The 20,725-nt window shown below is 48.6% G+C and overlaps 1 protein-coding gene across 2 annotated transcripts in view; it reads left to right on the forward strand.

Moving 5' to 3' along the window:
* The first annotated feature begins 736 nt into the window (after positions 1-736).
* The window catches only part of DLGAP3 (DLG associated protein 3), a 175,658-nt gene continuing 155,669 nt past the window's right edge, over positions 737-20,725 (forward strand). For both annotated transcript variants that reach the window (XM_028738968.2, XM_077931929.1), the window contains exon 1: positions 737-1,435. The gene's annotated coding sequence lies outside the window, so the exon portion shown is untranslated. The remainder of the gene's footprint in view (positions 1,436-20,725) is intronic.

The raw sequence follows: 20,725 nt of genomic DNA on the forward strand, positions 1-20,725 counted from the left end.
TACCAGAAGATGCTGAGGGCCCTTCTGAGGCCCAAGCAGGTGCTCTGCTACAGAGCTCAGGAGCTCCCCCTGGCGGAAGTGGCTGGAGCCTTTACCCCGCCAGAATCCACTCTCACTTGGCTGAGCTGCGTGTTGGAAGGCCTCCTTCTGAACTGCCCCCACGGCCACCACACCCCACAGTCCCGAGGGAAAGTCCTCCTCGCTTTGCCAACCCCCAATGGCCAGGCCCTGCCTGGGCAAGACCCGCGGTGCTTTCCCCCTTCCCTTCCTCCTCGTGAGCTTTGATCATCCTCTTTTTCCAAGCACGTCTCTTCCTTCCACCACCCCGTCCCGAAAAGGCTCTGCCTCTTCCAACACCACCACCCCGCCCCATCCTCTCATCCTGCTGCTTCTGTAGCTGTGTAACAAAGCAGAAAAACAGCAGGCAATTTGTTCCGAGTGCCTAAAAATAAGCAGCGCATCCTCGCTTCTTGAATGCAAATCTCTTCCTTTTCCCCCCCTCCACTCCCCCCCCCCCGCAACATCTCTTGCTCCTGGGCTGGGCTGTTGGAAGGGATGTTCTTATATTGAATCTTTTTAAAAAAGAAAAGAAAAAGATTTTATTTTTTGCTCACACTCTTGTGAGCCATAACGGCTCCGGATTCCCATTGCAGAGAAGATAAAACAGAGCCCAGGAGAGCTCCGAAAGCGGAGAGGAGGGGGGGGGTTGAGGCGATGGAGAGAGGGCGGGGAGGGGGCTGCAGGTTCCACGAAGCTCGTGTCGAGATGCACGGCTGGCATTATTAACACGCCAGGCCGGGCCAGTGTGTGTGTGTGTGTGTTCGTTCGTGTTCGCGTTCACGCGCGTGTGCGTGTGAGTTGCCAGCGATAAAAGGCCGGGATCGTGGCCTTCCGTCAAGGAGAAGTCGTGTGGAGTCTACCTGCCAATCAAAAAGAGAAACCCCCTCCTCCCCCGCTCTGCCCAGTTCCTGGGAAATCCACCTCCGCATCTTCGTGTTGTCCCCTCCCACTCCCACTCAACCGCCCCCCCCCTCTCATTTTCTCTGTGGTTCAGTAAGTAAAGGAACCTCAAGCCTCATCTTCTTACTATTAACCCATAGATCTGCAGTGCAGGGCTGGAGAGGCAGAGAGACAGAGAGCATCTTTGAAGGAAGCATCCACGCCTTCTCCTCTTCTCCAAATCGCCCCCCTCCCCGCCCGGCTTTCTTCCCTAAAACACCTTCCTTCCCATACCTCAGTCCATCGAAGACCAACTTGGATCCTGCCGGCTGGGGTGCTCGTGTGAGTGTGTGGAAGGGCCGCTTCTTCTCAGAAGGACAGACGATATTCACGGAGCAGGGTTTTTTCCACCCCCTGTTCCCCTTAAAAAACCCAAAAAAGACAGGAGGATGTAGCAGCGGTACCCTGACCAGGAGCCTGGATCCCATCAGGCGAGGTAAGGAGATTTTCCACCCCCTTGTCCTTTTTGGATCCTTTCTCGTGCCAGTGGCTCCGAGAGGGTGGGGAGAATGGCTTTGTGTCCAGGCAGGAAGGAGGCTCCCCCCCCCCCCCCGCGCACCCTCCCAGGTGGAGGAGGGATGGGACTTGGAGCTGTGGATGCTTTGATCAACAGTTAGTGCCAGGCACCTTGCGCATCTGGCATCAGTGACGGGCACCCACTGCGCCCAAGGTGCGAAGGGGGAGCCACCCAGGGAGAGGAGTGGAGAGAAAGAGGGGGTGTGCTTCCTCAGTCCCACATTCTCCACACGTTGCACTACGGATCGCGGTGGCGCCTTGCACTCCTGCCATGTGGCGGTGGCTGAGCATCCGCTGCCACCACCCCAGCTGCATTCTCACATTACAGGGAGTCGGGAGGGAGGGTTGCCCCTCTTCTCAATAGATGCTCAGCTTAACCTCACAGGGTTATAAAGCAGGGGCCAAATGCCTAGCTAGACAAGAGCCTATGCGAGTCTCTCAAAGGCATCCCAATTCTCCCTATCTTGAAAAGGATGAGGTGGAAAGAGATTGTCAAGCAAAAGCCAGCAGACCCTCCTCTCTCCTCTCCCCTCTCCCTGGTGCTGAATGCTCTAAGCTTTCTCTCGTGTCTGCCAAGAGACTAGTCCTCAGTGAGATTCAGGGTTGTTGCTTTTGTTTAATGGGTCTCGCCATGTGTGGTTTTCTCGAGAGCGAAAAAATACCCTCACAAAGAGGTCACGGGCTGTGAAATGGTTGCATGATGTGGGGGGAACGGCCAAGCCTCTCCGTAAGATGTGAAAATATATGAAGTCGGAAGGATGAGCTGCGCTGGGAAACATGTGGCCCAGCCATCCTGCATGCATTTACTTTTGTGGGTCTGCTTTCTTTGCCAGGTGAAACAGAGATCACTCAGCTGGGTTTGGAAATTATGCTTTTCATAATGTGTCTCAGGTGTGTCTGCATGCTCACCAGAACCATAGACTTTCCTGCCCTGGCAGGGGGTAAACTAGATGGCCTTTGAGGTCCTTCGCAACACTTATGATTCTAGGTACATTTGCACAATGGCAAGAGATCAATGGCTTCTCCTGACAGAAAGTTGTCAGCGGTGGCAACTTGTCACAAACACCGCCAGCAAATGCATGGATCAGCCTGTGGGTGTACAGTGTGCAGGTGAGGTTGCTTCCAGAACCATTGTGCCTCTCCCTTTTGATTTTTTGCTTAGGCTTTAGAGATGTGCTCTTCTGGGGCGCACAAGAAATGTGGCTAAGCAAATCTTCTCTGTCTTGTCATTTGGTCCATCACATGGGGTACCCAGAGAGTTCTGTGCAGCATGCAGAATTTAGCCATAAGACACTGCTGGGGGTGCTGTGAGAGCTGCCCAAGGTGGTTTCAGGTGGAAGAAAGAGCAGGGGGAAGGAAGGCCTTTGTTTGGAGGGGGGAGAGGAAAAGTTCTTTCATGCTGTGTGAATGTTCTTTGGGGATGTGGAAAGCGATTTGCTAGAAAGACAATCTAATGTGGAGCTCTCCAGATTCTCACACTGTTGGAGAAGGACAAGCAGTCGTGCTTGAGTCTTTATTCATGGAGGTAGATTACAGAGGTTTATAAAATTATGAATGGAGGAAGGAGACAAGAGCAACATTTCACCTTCTCTGATCGTGCTGAAACTCGAGTCTCCCAGTGAAACTGACTGGGAAGGAGATTCAGGATCTGCTAGACACAAGGAAAGGTCTTCTTCACACAAAGCATAATTATTGCCTTAAGGAATTCCCTGCCACAAGACGTGATGGCTGCTGGCTGCTGCCTTTGAGGGCTCGAAGAGGGGGCTAGACGAATTCACAGGTGATCAATCATAAAAAGGAATTAGTCTAGAGTGCTGTATGGAACTTCCAGATCTAGTGGCAGTCTACATCTCTGAAACCAGGTGTTATGGAAGCAAAGAGCAGGGAGGGGCCTGTCACTTTCAACCTGGGAGCATCTGGCTGTCTACTATTTAGAACAGGCATAGGCAAACTCCAGCCCTCCAGATGTTTGGGACTACAATTCCCATCATCCCTAGCTAACAGGACCAGTGGTCAGGGGTGATGGAAATTGTAGTCCCAAACATCTGGAGGGCCAGAGTTTGCCTATGCCTGATTTAGAAGCTGTTTTAGAAATGGGACGGTGGACTAGATGGGCTCTTGTTCTGATCCAGGAGGGATCAGAGCGGGGGTGCTATAGCTCTCAGAGGCAGCATTTTAAAAAGATGTCTTTGGAATCCCACTGCTGAGCATTTGGGTAACAGCTGGGGAAGCTGAAAAGACCGTTCAGAAGCTTCAGCTGGTCCAGAATGTGGCAGACTGGTTGTTAACGGGTGCTAAACATTGGGAACAAATTGCATTTGAATGTGTGTGATTTTTTCAAAAATCTATTTTTATTTTGCAGTGTGTGTGTGCGTGCGTGCGCTCGCTCGCTCGCTCGCATGCATGTGTTAAAAGAACTCCATTTACCCATTCATTTAAGAGTAGAACACATGCTGTCAGACACATGGAGGCTGCCATCCCAAAAATGGCACCCCTAGGTGCCAGGTTCTCCCATCTTCCACTGTGACATATTGTGCCACTTGCTTCTTCATGTGACACCATCACATCTTGCCAGGCTCAGTGTCACCACCCAGTGCCCACAGACACCTCAGAGTCAGGGCCCACCAGCACTGATGCTCAGCCTGCTCTCTGCATTTGTGAACTACCATTTAAATTTCCTAGAAATGTGTTTCCAGCACCTTAACAAACTACAGTTCCCAAGTTTTTTGGGGGAAGGGGGAGCCATGGCTATCAAAATAGCATGCAAATGCTTTAAATGTGCAGTTGTGAGTGTGGCCTCTGATAATGCTTCTTGCCTTCCTAGATGGAGAGCAAGCTGCATGTGTGAGTAAATTAATATTTGTTGCTCCACCTATTTCTGCTTCTGGCCTTGCCCACCACCAGCACGTGGCCCCTGAGAGGATGCCTAGAAAGGAACTACAGCCCTTGGGGTGACAGAAGTTTCCCAACTTGGGCATTGGGCAAAACTTAAAGGGGCACAGGAATGAGAAGAGAAGAGGGTTCTTTGCAGGGTCTCAGACCTGGACAATGTGCCATTCTGCCTTTGCTCCATTACATTTGGGGATGGGCAAATCTATCAGTTTCTCATTTTTTTCTGATCTTAGCTTCAGTTCTTCACATTAGTTTGCAATTTTCTTTCTTCATTTTTAAAAGCCCTCCTCAGAATTTCAGTTCGAATTTCTCCCAACCGATACACATTTGTCTGCAATTTTGCCTAACTGACGCACACATTTTTGCAAAGCAATTTCCTCTACTAGAGTGGATTTTTGCATGTTATCTTCACAAATATATGCATTTTTATGCACAATTTACCCTGGTAATCTGCAATTCTGTACACGTTACTTGGCTGGGAAACTGCATGGGAAACTGCAAAAAGTGTGGATTTCTAAGGATGGTTGAGTTTGGGTTCTTATATTGCTTTGGAAAGTGTGAATTACATAGGTTCACCTTTAAATGAGAACTGAACCGAATTTCTCTCTGTCCTTCATTACATTGGTGGACACAGAATGCTTGACATCACAGGGTTAGTCCCAGTAAGGAAACACCCCATTAAGGTGTTTCCAACAGCGTATTGTTCTGCCCAAATCAAGCTGGCAACCAGTTACACATAATCGTAACACATAATCACAGGAGAACTTTAAAAAATGGGTGATTGTTTCTTAAGGAATAGCGCAGATGTAATGTTTCACACTGTCCACAAACCATTTAAAGTTCTGCCTTTTCCCTTTAAAAACCTAAATGGTCTGATCATCCCATATGAGCTCCTTCCCAGAGTCATTAGATCACTTTTTGAGATTTTGCGCCACCGAGCGCTGCCATCTGAAATTAGGTTTGCATTTATGTGCCCATTTGTAAACCCACTTTTGACCCTTAAAAGGCCCTCTAGGCAGTGTACAGCAGGCAGAAAGTGTGATGAACACTGAAAGACAACAGTAAAGTTAACTTTGAAAAAAGAGCATCCCAGGAAAAACACAGGCAAAGAGAGAAAAAGAATTGCACTGGGTGGGATGTTAGAAATTGATATTTTTAGTGTGGCAGCAACCACACTTTGGAACTCCCTGCCTATTGACATCAGGCAGGTGCCTTCACTATGCTGTTTTTGGCACCTGCTAATGGTCAGGGGTCCCTTTACCTTTACCTTAAGGGACGCGGGTGGCACTGTGAGTTAAACCACAGAGCCTAGGACTTGCCGATCAGAAGGTCGGCGGTTCGAATCCCCACGACGGGATGAGCTCCCATTGCTCGGTCCCTGCTCCTGCCAACCTAGCAGTTCGAAAGCACGTCAAAGTGCAAATAGATAAATAGGTACCGCTCCGGCGGGAAGGTAAACGGCATTTCCGTGCGCTGCTCTGGTTTGCCAGAAGTGGCTTAGTCATGCTGAACACATGACCCGGAAGCTGTACGCCGGCTCCCTCGGCCAATAAAGCAAGATGAGCGCTGCAACCCCAGAGTCGGCCACGACTGGACCTAATGGTCAGGGGTCCCTTTACCTTTACTTTAACCCAATACATATAATGCTGCCATGCATTTTTATCTGTTTTTGCTTGTCACTGATTTTAATTAATTTTTTAATGTTTTGAATTGCTGTTTTTAACAATAATTTTATTTGTTTATTCTTTCTGCAAACCACTTTAACAATAAAGCAGTGTATAAATTTAATGCAGTAAATCAATAGATAAATAAATGTAACACTGAAGACCCATTGAAGTCAATGAGTCTTTGCCACCTTTCTTAATGTTTGCAGCACAGGAAATGGCTTTATACCAAATGAGATGATACTGGTCTATTAGTAATATCTACAATGACTGAAAGCAGCTCTCCAGGGTTCCTGGCAGGGTCTTTGCCTGGAGACAACAGGGATCAAAGTCGGGACACTTTGCATGCAACACTTATGCTCTACCTCTGAACTGTGGTGCAGGAAGAGGCTGGATAGGAGTCCTTCAGGAGGCAATTCCAGGATTGGACCCTGCAACCAAGAAACCTCTGCCCCAGGTAGCAACTGGCTGCACCTCAAATAGCACTGACACACAAAGAAGAGACACGTCCCCTCAAAAAAATATTGGTGTGCAGCAAGGGTAGGAAAACTGTGGACCATTAGGTGCTGCTGGGCTACAGCTCCCATCATTCCTGAACACTGACCATGCTGGATGGTCATCTGTCAGGGATTCTTTAGATGTGATTCCTGTATTTCAGGCGGTTGGGCTAGATGACCCTTTGGGGGGATCCCTTCTAAGGGTAATGGTAATGCTACCATTGTGCGATTCTGTGATTCTATGCTGGCTGGAGCTGATGGAAGCTGGAGTCTACCCCTGATGTACAGGTAGAGACAATTGGGAGCAGGTGGCCTTTTATGCACCTTGGCCCCAAATTGCTTTAGAGTTTGAAAAGTGATCACCAGCACTTTTGAATCAGGCTAGGAAACAAGCCAGGTGCCGAGTGCAAGATCAGATGATGATATGCTCCAGATAGCAGAGCCCTGGCAGCAGCATCCTGCACCAATGGCTATTTCTGAACTCTCTAAAGAGTCAAAAGGCAGCCCCAGGTAGAATGTGTTGCAACAGTCAAGCCTACATGTGACCAAAGCACGTTGCAAGGTCCAGGGCTGTCTTTATTGTGGCGCCCCACTTTCTCCCCAGGGGAGTTCTGCAAACCTGCACTTTTAAACTCTTTGAGATGAATGAATCTCTTAAAAATCCATTTTATGAAAATTGGGACAGCCTCTCTTATTGCATCCTTCGCTCCCTATGCTGGGGACATCTATTGCAAACCCTTTCTCACACCCCTTACTGCAGTCCTGGTAGAAAACTAGGAAGCTAACTTATACTGAGTCAGATCAATTATTGTCTACAATGACTGGCAGAGGCACTTTAGGATTTCAGACAGTACATTCCCAGCCCTACCTGGAGATGGCAGGGATTGAAGCAAGGACCTTCTGCATGTAGTAGTAAACTGCTTAGAATTCATTTTGGCATATGAGCAATATATAAATTTAGTAATAATTATAATAACAACAACAGCAATTAATGCAAAGCAGGTGCTCTCAGAACTGAGCACCATTTCCTTTCAAGTCCCTTGCATGATTATCAAATCATCTCTCCCCTCAGTCCATTAGTATTTAAAATTGCCTTTTTATTGCAAGACTTTGCAATAATATGCTCCAGCCATTCTCCAGGCTTCCTGGTTTTTGTTATGAATGCATAGTTCAATCATTCATCGTGACTGATGGGACTCCTTCCTCAGGACACTTTGGCTTTCTGGTCCAGGCAACTGGTTCACAATAGTTCAGTAGGCAGAAACCCATCAGGCAGTGTATTGACCCAGTTAATTGACAGCCTGCTCACCCACTGGCCTGTCCCTTGGTGCTGTTAGCATTACTCAGGCTTCCTGAGGATGCAACCCTGGTTTTTTGGCAGGACATGTTGCAACAAGTTGAGCACTCATTTCTGTGTTATTTGCTTCCCGGGGGGAAAAATAATCCGCTTGCAGCCCTGTTAACCCTGAAATTAGCAGGACTTTTGCACTGTAATTTCATGAGATGAGCTTTCGGGTGGTATTCCAGCACACAGTTCTTTCCTGCCATTTAAAATTTAGTGAGGCTTGGCAGTATATAGATCAAAAGAAGATCCACAATTCCATAATGCAACAGGTAAAGCCATGTAAAAGGAGCACAAGAGTCCATGGTAGAAGCACTAGCATTATAATCAGGAAAACTAATGGAATAATCCCAGTGTCTGAGTGCACCCAAATGTCTAAGAATCTACTCCAGGCCTCCTGTTTCCAGCGGCGGCCAAGATGACCCTTTTCTAGGAAACCCAGAAACAGAGCATGGAAACAACAGCCCTCCAGTGTTGTCCTTCCCCACTCAACAGGCGTGTTCTCCCTAACAGGAGTGTTCAGGGTTCTAGCCAGCCATGCCCATTCCCAGGATACTGCATTCCATTCTCCCTATCCCCAGAGGTTTTTTTTCAGGGGAAACACACAGGAACTCAGTTCTAGAACCTCTCAGGTGGGTGCCATTGCCATTCTAAGACAAGGGTGGTGTTCATGGTGAGTTCCAGCACATCTTTTTTCGAGAAAAATAGCACTGCCCATCACCACTATTTTTCCCTTTTCCAGTGTTTCATGACTAGCATGCTCGGTCTTTGTCGGGCTGCTTTTTCAGGAAGGGGGAAGATCCCCTTTTTCAGTTTTTGAGTAGCCCCATCCTAGCTCCGCTTCTGCTGGAACTGGCTACCTGAGTTTGCTGTTGGAATGATGATGGCAATGAGGGAAGGAGGCTAGTTCCTGTCCAGAAAGCAGGCCAGATGCAGCCTTCCAGCCCTGAAGACTCTCGCTAGGCCACAACCTTTGCCCAGGCTTGGATTAAGCCCTGTGGGAGGGGAGGAGGCAGAAATTACTAGCCAAAGGAATCTAACAGCCAAAGGAAGAAGGCTGGTAAAGGTAATTAAAAGATCAGAGTGGCTTGTTCCTTCCGCTGGTGCCAGGAAAATGCCCAGAGGGAGGTATTTTTACAGCACTCTTCATGTCTTCCCCCTGGCACTCTCCACGGGGAACACCCCGGGCAGAAATGGCTTCAGCTACAAAAGAGACATCAATAAATCAATGGACGGGCATCTGTGAGATTAATGTTTGCCTTTCATCTTTTGTGGTAGGAGGGATTGTGCGAAAGGGGAGGTGAGGTCAGTTCAAGGGTTGTCTTGAAATAAATCCTTCTGTCTTGCCCATGTGACAGTTTCACAGCCCTGCAGAGAAAGAGAGAGAGAAAGAGATTTCCATCTGCTGGTCTTTCTTGGAAGCAGAACTTGCAGAAAGTTACTCTGCCTGACTTGGTGGCTGCTCCCCCTCCAGGGCTCAAAAAGGACAGAGAGTCAACCTGTCACTTGGGACTGTGCTGTTTCACCTCCTTTTAATTACACACAATTAATTAGCAGGACCCCTTTCCAATATGTTGTCAGGCCCCTCCTAAACCAATGACCACAGAGTTTGAGACAAAATGTGTCATAAAGGAAAGCTCCCCTGAACATGTACAGAGTGCTTTTCCCCTGCTTCTGAGCAGTGATAGCCAGTCAGTAGAGGATGCTCCATTAGGGTGAATGGAGCAGAGCTTGGCTGGATCTTATTTTTAAATGGATCAGCTCAGTCCACTCTGTGACTGGTGGGATTCAGAGGGATTCATCCCTATGAAAGCCCATTTCAAACAATGCTCAAATTGACCCTTGAAATGCTTAGGTTTGAGGCTTGCCTTTTGCAGGTTGAATAATAATGGCTGAATCAAAGTCACTAAGCAGGCAAGGAGCCTAACATGTTCAAAGCTGAAGGTAACTCTTTCTACGACTGGAGTTCAGTTAAAAATGAAAAGGCATGCTCTAAATCAGTGTTTCCCAACCTTTTTTGGGCAAAGGCACACTTGTTTGATGAAAAAAATCTCGAGGCACACCACCATTACAGCCCCGTGACGTCAGCGCGCAGCGTCGCGCCGGGAGGGACGCACGAAAGTGTAAGTTTCAATTTTTTTCCCTCCCCTCCTGTGTAAAGGGGAATGCACTCTGCTAAGTAAAGGCACTTGCCACAGCAGCGTCAACGTCACAGCACCCACCGGCACCCAAGAGAGAAGGGGTCTCAGCAGCCCTTTTGCCAGGAAGAGGAGCAAGAACGAGAGGAGGAGGAAGAGGAAGAGAGTCCCCCCAAAAAAAACATTCTCCTTTTGATCTTCCTTATTTGCAATTCCTCATTGCAAAACAGCGGTTGATATAGAGCTGATTTTTTTGTTATTACAGTCCCCACCCCCTCACCTAGAAAAACACCCCCTGTCAATTTTATTATTATCATTATTATTATTATTATTCCCCGCCACTCTGGGAGGCTGAAGCCCTTTAAGGCTTCCTTCTGTCCACTCTCTGTGAATTACCTGCCCGGAGCGGGTTTCTGGGGGGGGGGGGCGCTGCTGCCGGTGTCCTCCCCGTCGAGTCTCGCCTTGCCCGGCGCGTGGCGGCCGCCCTTTCCCACACTCTGCCGGCTGCGCTGCCAAGCCCCGCGGCTCGGCCTGTCAGCGTTACCGGGCTCGGCGGGCGGTAATTCCCGAAGAAAGCCGGCGGCGCTTGAAGAGCTGGCAAGCCCCCATTTGCATGTCTGTTTTCCGCAGCCCTTGGAGAGGATTAAGTTCCCTCCTTCCTGCCGGGGAACCTCCAAGCTTTGGGGGTGGGGGGGGAGGAGGCAGCAAAGCGAGACAGGAAGGAGAGCGCGGCTTGGCTGGGTGAGCTTTGGCAGGGGCAGGGAATGAGAGCCGCGAGGCGGGCGCTGCGGGCGGAAGCGCTGCCCGCCGAGCTCGCAGGCAGCCAGGCAGGCAGACGGCGAGAGCCCCGCGCTGGGCGGCCTCTCCTCGCCGCCGCCGCCCTGCCTCTCGCCGCCCGACTCGCCCGCCTCCCTCCCACGGAGGTAGGCTGGTGTGCCGTGGGAGGGAGGCGGGCGAGGCGGGCGGCGAGCACACGCGGGGCGGCGAGCGAGCGAGCTCCCACATCCCATCGCCGCTCGCTTCGGCCGGCCTACTGGGCTGTCGCAGGCGGAAGGCCTGCGCATGCGCGAGGTTTTCGCGCCTTCCTCCAGTAGGCCGGCCGATGCGAGCGGCGATGGGATGTGGGAGGGAGCTCGCTCGCCGCCCCGCGTGTGCTCGCCGCCGCCGCCCCGCCTCTCGCTGCCCGATTCGCCCGCCTCCCTCCCACGGAACACAAGGCAACGTTCCGCGGCACACTAGTGTGCCGCGGAACACCGGTTGGGAAACACTGCTCTAAATAAGAGCAAGATCCTTAAAGATGCTTGTTTCTTATGGCTAGATATTCTTTAAGGATGGGAGTTGCCCTAGTGAAAGATAATCCATTATGGCTTTGGGGCCAGTGCCCCACCAACCCCAGTCCTTCCTCAGTCTGCCTTCCTGGCTTCTTACCCTGGCTCTCAGCTTCCTCCTCCTCTGTAGTCTCAGTGTTTGCCTTGTAGAGGAAGGTTGGGGGCAAAACTGACATTAGTTGGCTCTGTGTCTCATTGGCTCTGGCTCCACCTACTGTTTGATCTCCCTGCCCTCTGCCCTACCACCCCCAACTGCAGCCAGACCCCAAATCTCCCATTAAGGGCTCAAGGATGCTTTGAAACTCACCAGGCTCATCTGTTTTCTTTAAATAAGGGGTGGGGAACTTGTGGTCCTCCCAACATCATTGGACTACATTATCTTTGACCATTGAGCATTGAGGCTGATGGGTCATCGAGTGTGTTATATCTGGAGGTCCACAGGTTTCCGCCTCCCTCCCCGCCTCCAGCCTTTAAAGATTCCTAGCTCACTTCCAAGAAGGTTGCTGCTGGGGAAAAAATAACATTCAATATTGCTGGATTGATTAGATTTGCTGTCCCACCTTCCAGCCCACATGAAAACCAAAGACAAATTGTCTAACAAAATAGCATGGCATTTGGGGTTGGTTCTATTCTTTCTAATAGGTAGCATTTCTTTGGGAACTGAGGGTTCCGATTTAGAGCTAAAGAGTGGGTTTTCCCTGAGAAAAGAGCAAGAGGAAAACTGCCTGGATCCATGCTTTCTAGGCACGAGACAAGCGGAAGTGTTGACGAGCCCACCATCAGGCCACCTTGCTTAGTATTGTAGGCACTGACTGACAGCCACTCTCCAGGGTTTCAGACAGGGGCCCTGCCCAACCCTGGCTGGAGAGGCCATACACTCAGCAACCACCTTCCTCACCTCTGAAGGTGTGGCTCATGAAGTAAGGTCCCTGATGTAGATCTTAAGGATCAGGCAGTCCCTATGGTAGGGCTGGGACTGGACTATCAACCTGCAAGCCAAGTTTGAGAGGTGGAAGGTTCTCTCCCAGCTCTACTGAGGATGAAACCAACCCAGTCTTTAACTCAATACATTTTTTCTTCCCCTGCCTACCCCTTGCCTTGCCCAGATCTGACTTTCATGTTTTTAAAAAAGCTCTCTTCCCCCACCTCTAACTTCCATACTGATTTCAAAATGTGTACAGATTGCACCTTTTTCTTCCACTCCATAAAATGCTGAAACAAATTTTAAAAAGAAGCCAAATTCATTTTTAAAAATTGAGTCTGTGCAAAGAACACAGACTGCAAAGGACAACCTTGGCAGTGATAAAACAATGATGGGGTTTTTAAAAAAAAAAAAAAAAAAAACCCTCACAATGTATGTATATTACGGCCCTCTCCCAGGTGTCTGAAAGATGTGCTTTGATTTTATGGCAAAAACATCCAGCTCTCCTTATCCCACTAAGGAGCCAGTGCCTCAAACCCATCTCCTGTACATGTTTCTGCATCTCTATTGTTAATGAGGAGGGGAAAGGGAGGGGGGAGGTTTGATGAGGTATAGAAGCCAGAAGTGATGAGTGTTTTAATTTACACTTGGCACATAGGTGAAAATTGCCCAGTCTGATTTTCCCTTTGAATATTCATTTAGCACTCACAGAACTGTTTCAGAGTAGGGGAGGGGGATTCAAACTCTAAACAAGCTGCTTGGTGGTTGTTGTTGTTTTAAATGGCAATGGCGCAACTCCCTTTGGGTTTGTCATTAAGAAAGCCACGTCTCATCGGAACATAGGAAGAGTCCTGCTGCTGGAACAGAACCCAGGCCTATCTAGTCCAGCATCCTGTTCTCACAGTAGCCAAGCAGATGCCCCAAAGGGAAGCCCACAAGCAGGACCTGAGTGTGACAGCAACACACCCCACTTGTGATTCTCAGCAACTGAGATTCAGGGGCATACTGCCTCCGACAGTGGAGGGGGAAATAGCCATAATGGCTAGCAGCCATGAGTAGTCTTAAAGGTAAAGGTAAAGGGACCCCTGACCATTAGGTCCAGTCGTGACCAACTCTGGGGTTGCGGCGGTCATCTTACTTTATTGGCCGAGGGAGCCGGCGTACAGCTTCCCGGTCATGTGGCCACCATGACTAAGCCACTTCTGGCGAACCAGAGCAGCACACGGAAACGCTGTTTACCTTTCCGCCGGAGTGGTACCTATTTATCTACTTGCACTTTGACGAGCTTTCGAACTGCTAGGTTGGCAGGAGCTGGGACCGAACAACGGGAGCTCACCCCGTCGCAGGGATTCGAACCACCGACCTTCTGATCAGCAAGTCCTAGGCTCTGTGGTTTAACCCACAGCACCACCCGCGTCCCTTATGGGTAGCCTTATCCTCCATGAATTTGTCTAGTTGTCTTCTCCCAAACTTCTCCTGACATGGAGACTTTGAAATAATGGAGATGGTGCAGTGTTTGAGAACTGATGGGGTGTATCTCAGCAGTGGTGGTGTGTGGCTCAACACAGGGATGGACAAGTGGGACCTGTGCCCTGTTTCAGGATATTCTGTTCTATTTCCCCTCCTCTCTGTGTTTCCTTACCCACAACAGCCTGTCAACATTCCATACCAAGCTTCCATCAGCCTCAGCCAGCCTGGCCAATGGTCAGGGATGATGGAAGTTGCAGTTGGACAACAGCTAAATTAGCCACAGATTAGCTGCCTGAGCTATAGGGAAATGGCCCTGAAGCTTCTTCAGCAATGTATGAATTGGCGACTTTAAGCCCACACCCTACCTTATTTACATCCCCACCTTGATTCTACCCTTCCACTTACCTCCTTGGCTCTGATCCTCTAAATCAGGGGAAACCTTTTCAGCTCAGAGGCCACTTTCGCTCTTGAGGGCAACTTTCCAGAGGCCTCTTGCCTGTTATGCATGGTGCCAGAGCCAAACATGGCTGGAGCAAAGGATTTGACTCTTAGCTTTGTAGCATATGCTACCCTCCAGCCCTGTATAAAGCAGAGGTATCTACACACACTCCCCCATCCTTCAGACAAGCAAGAGTTCAAGCAGGGCCAGCCCAATACATTTTGCCACTTGAGGCAAAACAGAAAATGGTGCCCCTCTGCTGCCGCCTCCTCTGCCACTGCCGCCTGAGGCAACTGGAGGTGGCCCAGGGAGAAGAAAGGAGGTTGGAGAGGAGTTGCAGGTGGCGGCAACCCTGTTGTTCCTTAGCACATGAGGTGGTAAGTGACACACTCCTTGGGGGCCTGGATCTGCCATCACTCCCTACTGTCACCAGTTTGCAGCCGGAGGCAACTGCCTCACCAAGGCTAATGGGTGGGCCTGTCCTGAGTTCAAGGTCACATTCTAGCTAGGAATTCAAGTGGGGAGTCCTCTGTGGGAGGGGGCATAACCTGAGGAAAGTCCTGAGGGAGTTTGGCCCTTGGGCTGAGGTTCTTCACCCCTGTTGTAAAGGACATTCAGGCCTTGGCGAATCTCTTCCTCCCTCACCTTCTCCTTCTCTGCTGGTTTCTCACTGTCAGATAGGTGCACTGGGGCCAAAGCCGCCCGAGCTGCAAATGTCTCCACCATGACCTATCTATCGAAATAGTTTCCGCGCCACTTTGCTGACGAGCGCATCTCCATTTCCCCCACTCAGCTGTTAGGAGCTGCTTCCATTGTTTCTCCCGAGCGCTAGGATATTATTAATTTCCCAGCACATTCAAAACATTTGCATGAGCAACAAGAAGCGCTTCAAAGGGATAATGAGAACGACGGGCTCCGGCACTCGGGCAATTGCAAAACAAAGGACCTCTGGAGCCATCAGAGCTAACGGGATGGGAAGATATGAATTGGAGGCTGATTAAAAATCACGTCAGGACCAGCTCTTTGGTTCAGCATTTGCCACTGCATGGAGGCGGAGGGGAGGGAGGGAGCGGAACCATGTGGCCAGTTTCATTAGGCACTATAGAAAATGTCATGCGGAAGTTTCAAGGGGAGGTTGGAAGGAGGCCGGCCAACGTAGATATTGCTATCATTGACCTTCTCATAGGCAGCCCAGTTGCAGATAAATCCACAACTCATTCAAATTAATTCCTCTCTATTTCATGGACATGTTGTCTGTGTGCTAGGTGGCTGTCATGTTTTCCTGAGGCTTCAGGGCTTGGGCAGAATTCCTGTGCATGTGTTAACATGGCTAGTCCCTGTGGTCAGCTGGCATGGACAAAAGCTGAGTACCTGATACATGGGTAAGGTTTACCAGTCTACTTACCATTGGGAGGATAGGGATCCCCAGGCCCAGGGACAGCATGTGGCCCTCCAGATCTCTCTTCCTGGCCCTCTGGACTCTCTCCCAAGGCCATACCAATCAACCAGGCGACACCACCTCTCTCCAAACCACACCCCTCACCATCACTACCCAACACCCTCCTTGAGTGCTTTTGCTGGGAGGAAGTATGTGACCTTGAACTGTGGAAATCTCTGGATGGAGGGTTGGTGCAGAAACATCTGGCCTTTTGTATGGCTGGAATGTAGCTTACCAATGGAGCAGCCACATTCATTGCATCTTCCACTCTTGCCTCTGCCTCAGCCCTGACGTGCAACCCCAGAAAGTTGTCCATGAGGGAAGATGGTGCTTGGGTGGAAATCATTTCCCCATCCATGGCCTACCACTACCAGGGTTTGTATCCCCTTCCTTCCAGCATGCTCAAGTTCACTGCAACTTGGGGTGGACAGGGTGGGGAAGACGAGCGGCAATGCGATGTGTAGCAATGGCTGGATCTCGCTGAACTTGGCAAGAGCCCAGGCGCTCCACAAGGCAGGGAAGATGAGTGGGAATGCTGCGCACAGGAATGCCTCAGCTCTTGACAAACTTGGCAAGAAATGGGGCACTCCACAAGGTGTTGCTGTTCATCTTCTCTGCCTCAGAGGTGCAGAAGATGAACGGCGACAACCATGCGCCAAAATGCCAGTGACAGGGGGGTGGGGTGGCGCCGCCTCTCTTGCTTCTGCTGCCTGAGGCAGGTGCTTCACCCTGCCTCATTGGTGGGCTGGCTCTGCTTTCCAAATATCTTGCTGTTGTTTGGTGCCCTTTTATCCCCCTAGCTCTTTCTGCCTTTGATGCAGAGCACAGCGACCAGGTTGTTGAACAGAGCACAGGGACGGGCGAATCTCTCACCTCCTCAATTTTCCAGTGTTAAGTTCAGTTTCCACATCCCCACACCAGTTCATCAACATGTTAAGGCAAATTTCTCCTAGTAGGTACATTTCTGCACGCAATTTTGCTGAATGTACCATTATGGCAAAGCAAATCCCCTTAATATGCTTCATTTTTGTATGCCATTTTCACAAATATAAGCATTTCTATGCACACTTTACCCAAATATATGCATTTTCATATACATTCCTTGGCTGGAGAACTGCACTGCAAAATTCAGAGAAGTGCGAATTTCAAAGGATGTTCATGTAATTCGAGGAAAGCACAAATTAGGTGGGTTCACCTGTAAATGTGAACTGAATAACTTGCAAACATAGGAAGCCTTTGGTCCCTCTAGTTTTATATATCTACTTTGACTGACAGCAACAATCCAGGATTTCAGGACAGAGACATTCCCAGCCATACCTGGTGATGGGGGAAATTGAACTTGAGACCTTTTGAATGCAATGCAGATGCTCTACATACCTCTGAGCTGCATGCCTTCAGTTAGATCATCTGGGAATATTTTACTAATGGCACTGCATCCTAAAAAACAATCACAGGGCAGTGACCGAAAATGGGCATTTTCCGCCTTTGCCCGACACTCTGGAATAATCTTCCCTCTGCCATACGTGAAACATCATCCAACAGACGCCTTGTAATGCCAGATCTTTTTGCCCAGGCTTTCCTTGACCTGTAAGATTGGAGCATGTAATACTGAGTTCTTGTTTTTAATCTGCTTTTAAAATACTGTATTATTGGGTTGGGGGTTGTCTCGTCTCTATTTTTATGATACTGTTTATTGTGTCAGGCTTTTTTGTATACTGCTTAGAGACTTTTAAATCTGACCAGTTCAAAAATGCTTTTAAGCAAGATAAGTACATCGTTTTTCATCTTTGCCTTTATTTGTCAATACGCATTTCGAGTCCACTCCTCACCAAGTGGCCCTAAAACAACACATCCACAGAAAGCAGATCATCACTAAGCTAACAATTATAAAACCATCTTAAAGAGAAATCAAGGCCAACAGCAGGACTACAAGAGATCTTTCTGAGAATTGCAAGGAGGGGCAGGAAGGGTACTTGACTTGGCCCTCAAACTCAAAGTGGGGTGTGTATGTGGAGCTCAGGTTTAACACTTGTTGCTATCTTGGCATTTAAGAAGTTTCACACTGTGTTTTTTATGTAACGTATTTTTCCGTGTATATGATTTTTTATTATTATAGAGAAATGTTAAAAATTGGAGGTTGTCTTATACACGGATAGTTCTGAAGAGGGATGGGCAATTGGTGGCAGCCGCAAGCAAGAGATTGACAGTGGCAATCTGTCTACTGGCTGCTGCTGCTGATTGGTGGCTTTGGTGAGGCGTGTGATTGGCAGCGGTGGTCAGGCGGGTCAGCAATTGTCGACAATCCCCCCCCCAAAAGAAGCTCAACAACTCTGGGCAAACCCCCCCCCCCAAACGCTGAACAACTCTGGACAATCTCCCATTTCTTTAATTTGGAGTCCCAAAAAAATAGGGGTTGTCTTATACACGGGGGCGTGTTATACATGGAAAAATATGGTGGTGGTTGTTTAGTCATTTAGTCGTGTCCAACTTTTTGTGACCCCATGGATCAGAGCATGCCAGGCCCTCCTGTCTTCCACTGCCTCCCGAAGTTTGGTCAAACTCATGCTGGTAGCTTCAAGAACACTGTCCAACCATCTCGTCCTCTGTCGTCCCCTTCTCCTAGTGCCCTCCATCTTTCCTAAAATCAGGGTCTTTTCCAGGGAGTCTTCTCTTCTCATGAGGTGGCCAAAGTATTGGAGCCTCAGCTTCAGGATCTGTCCTTCCAGTGAGCACTCAGGGCTGATTTCCTTAAGAATGGATAGGTTTGATCTTCTTGCAGTCCATGAGACTCTCAAGAGTCTCCTCCAGCACCATAATTCAAAAGCATCAATTCTTCGGCGATCAAAAACATGGCATGTACTCCCAGCTTAGAGCAGCAAATCTAAGCAAATAAGAGATGTGATTTGGTAAATGATACAATTAAAAAAAAGAACCTGATCTAGCTTTTGTCATATTAAAGAATTTAAAATGTTCATAAATATTAATTAAAATGTATCTGTTTCAAAGGCATAGGATTAGACCATGATGAATGTGTCCTCGCAGGCCAGCTGATTAGATAAACAAACCACAACTAATTTTTATTATGGTCAGGGGTCTCAAAAGCTGGAAGGGGTGTGGGTACCTCTGTACCACTGGGAGGGCCTGCTCTGCGAAAAATGCATTTATTTGGCTTGCAGAAGATTGAGAGATGGCACCCTGGTAGAAGAGAGCATCATCTTCCCTGTTGTGAAATGTATTTTCATGATGATGGTGATGATGATGATTTATTTATACCCCATCCATCTGACTGGGTTTCCCCAGCCACTCTGGGTGGCTCCCAACTGAATATTAAAAAGACAATACAGCATTAAACATTAAAAACTTCCCTAAACAGGGCTGCCTTCAGATGCCTTTTAAAAGTAAGATAGTTGCTTATTTCCTTGACATCTGATGGGAGGGCATTCCCCAGGGCAGGCGCCACTACCGAGAAGGCCCTCTGTCTGGATATTTTTGTGTTCATTTGTTTTAATATTACATTTCTATCCCATCTTTCCTCCTTGGAGTTCAACCTGGCATACATGATTTTCCCCTTTCTCTCTGAGGAAGGGCTATAGCTCAGTGGTAGAGCATGCTTTGCTTGAAGAAGGTCCCAGGTTCAATCCGCAGCATCTCCAGGTAGGGCTGGGAGGCAACCTTGCCTGAAACCATGCAGAGCTGCTGCCAGTCAGTGTAGACAATACTGAGGTAGATGGGCCAATGGTCTGGCTCTGTATCAGGCAGCTTTGTGTGGCGGTGCTCTGTCCCTGCTCCACTGCACCACTGGCCATGACAATGTTAACTTGATTTCACCAGACTTTCCTTTACAAGACGCCAAAGGACCCTTTCCTGCCCACCAATTTCTGGTCTTTCTTTTTTGCCGAAGGGATGCTCAGGGGAATCTTTTTAAGAGCGCTGTCAACCAATTAAAGAGTTTTTAGCTTATTAATGGCCTGCCTTTTAACTGATTTGTGTGTCAATTCCATTTTAATAAACCTCAAGATGGGCACCTTTAAGGAAGAAAGGAAAAAAGATGCTGGAGGAATTATGAGATAACATGCAATGGAACGAGCCCAAGCTGCAGGTTCTCATTAGAAGGAAAGGACATATTTAATATTTTCTTTCTTCGTTCCCAATTACGGTAACACACTGGAACCAAAATAGCCTCCAAATCGAATAAGTGCACTCTTAAACTGCTCTCTCCTCTCTGATTAAAAATGTGCCCATTCTGATTAAAATTGGCATTCATCAATTAAAGCTTTAGTTGATTAATCGACCAATTAAAGTGATGAAACCTTGCAACATGCTTCTAAGAAGGAACATTACTGAGTACAGTTGTAGGAGCACTCATGCGGGGGAGGGTGCCTGTATCAAAGCATACAGTCTTGTTCAGGTGGTGTTCAACCCCAAGCAAGTAATATGGCATTGGGCTGCTACCCAATGGGACTGGTAGGGCCAAAGTCAGAGAGAGAACAAATGTAGAGAGAGAAAGAGCCAATGACACTTCCCAACCAACCAGCATGTTACAATAACTGAGATGAACAAGAGAATATTAAAGAAAAAGAGTCCCCAGACCTGTCCGCCAACCATGCGATCGGCAAGTCCTAGGTGCTGAGGTTTTACCCACAGCGCCACCCGCGTCCCACGGCAGCCCCTAGCATGTATATATTTATGAATGGCACTTTCCTTTAAAATATACTTCCACCATGCTTCCACCATGGCTGCTCCCTCAGTCCTCTGCTGAACCTCTGCTGAATAAAAGTTAAATAAATAAAGTTTGGATTTGATATCCCGCTTTATCACTACCCAAAGGAGTCTCAAAGCAGCTAACATTCTCCTTTCCCTTCCTCCCCCACAACAAACACTCTGCGAGGTGAGTGAGGTTGAGAGACTTCAAAGAAGTGTGACTAGCCCAAGGTAACCCAGCAGCTGCATGTGGAGGAGCGGAGACACGAACCCGGTTCACCAGATTACGAGTCTATCGCTCTTAACCACTACACCACACTGGCTCTCAAACTGGCTCTGAATGCCTGCAACTTGTTCTATCTATGCATGCTTCCCATGT

Source organism: Podarcis muralis, chromosome 7 (assembly GCF_964188315.1).
Source record: "Podarcis muralis chromosome 7, rPodMur119.hap1.1, whole genome shotgun sequence".
In the NCBI taxonomy this organism is placed as follows: domain Eukaryota; kingdom Metazoa; phylum Chordata; class Lepidosauria; order Squamata; family Lacertidae; genus Podarcis; species Podarcis muralis.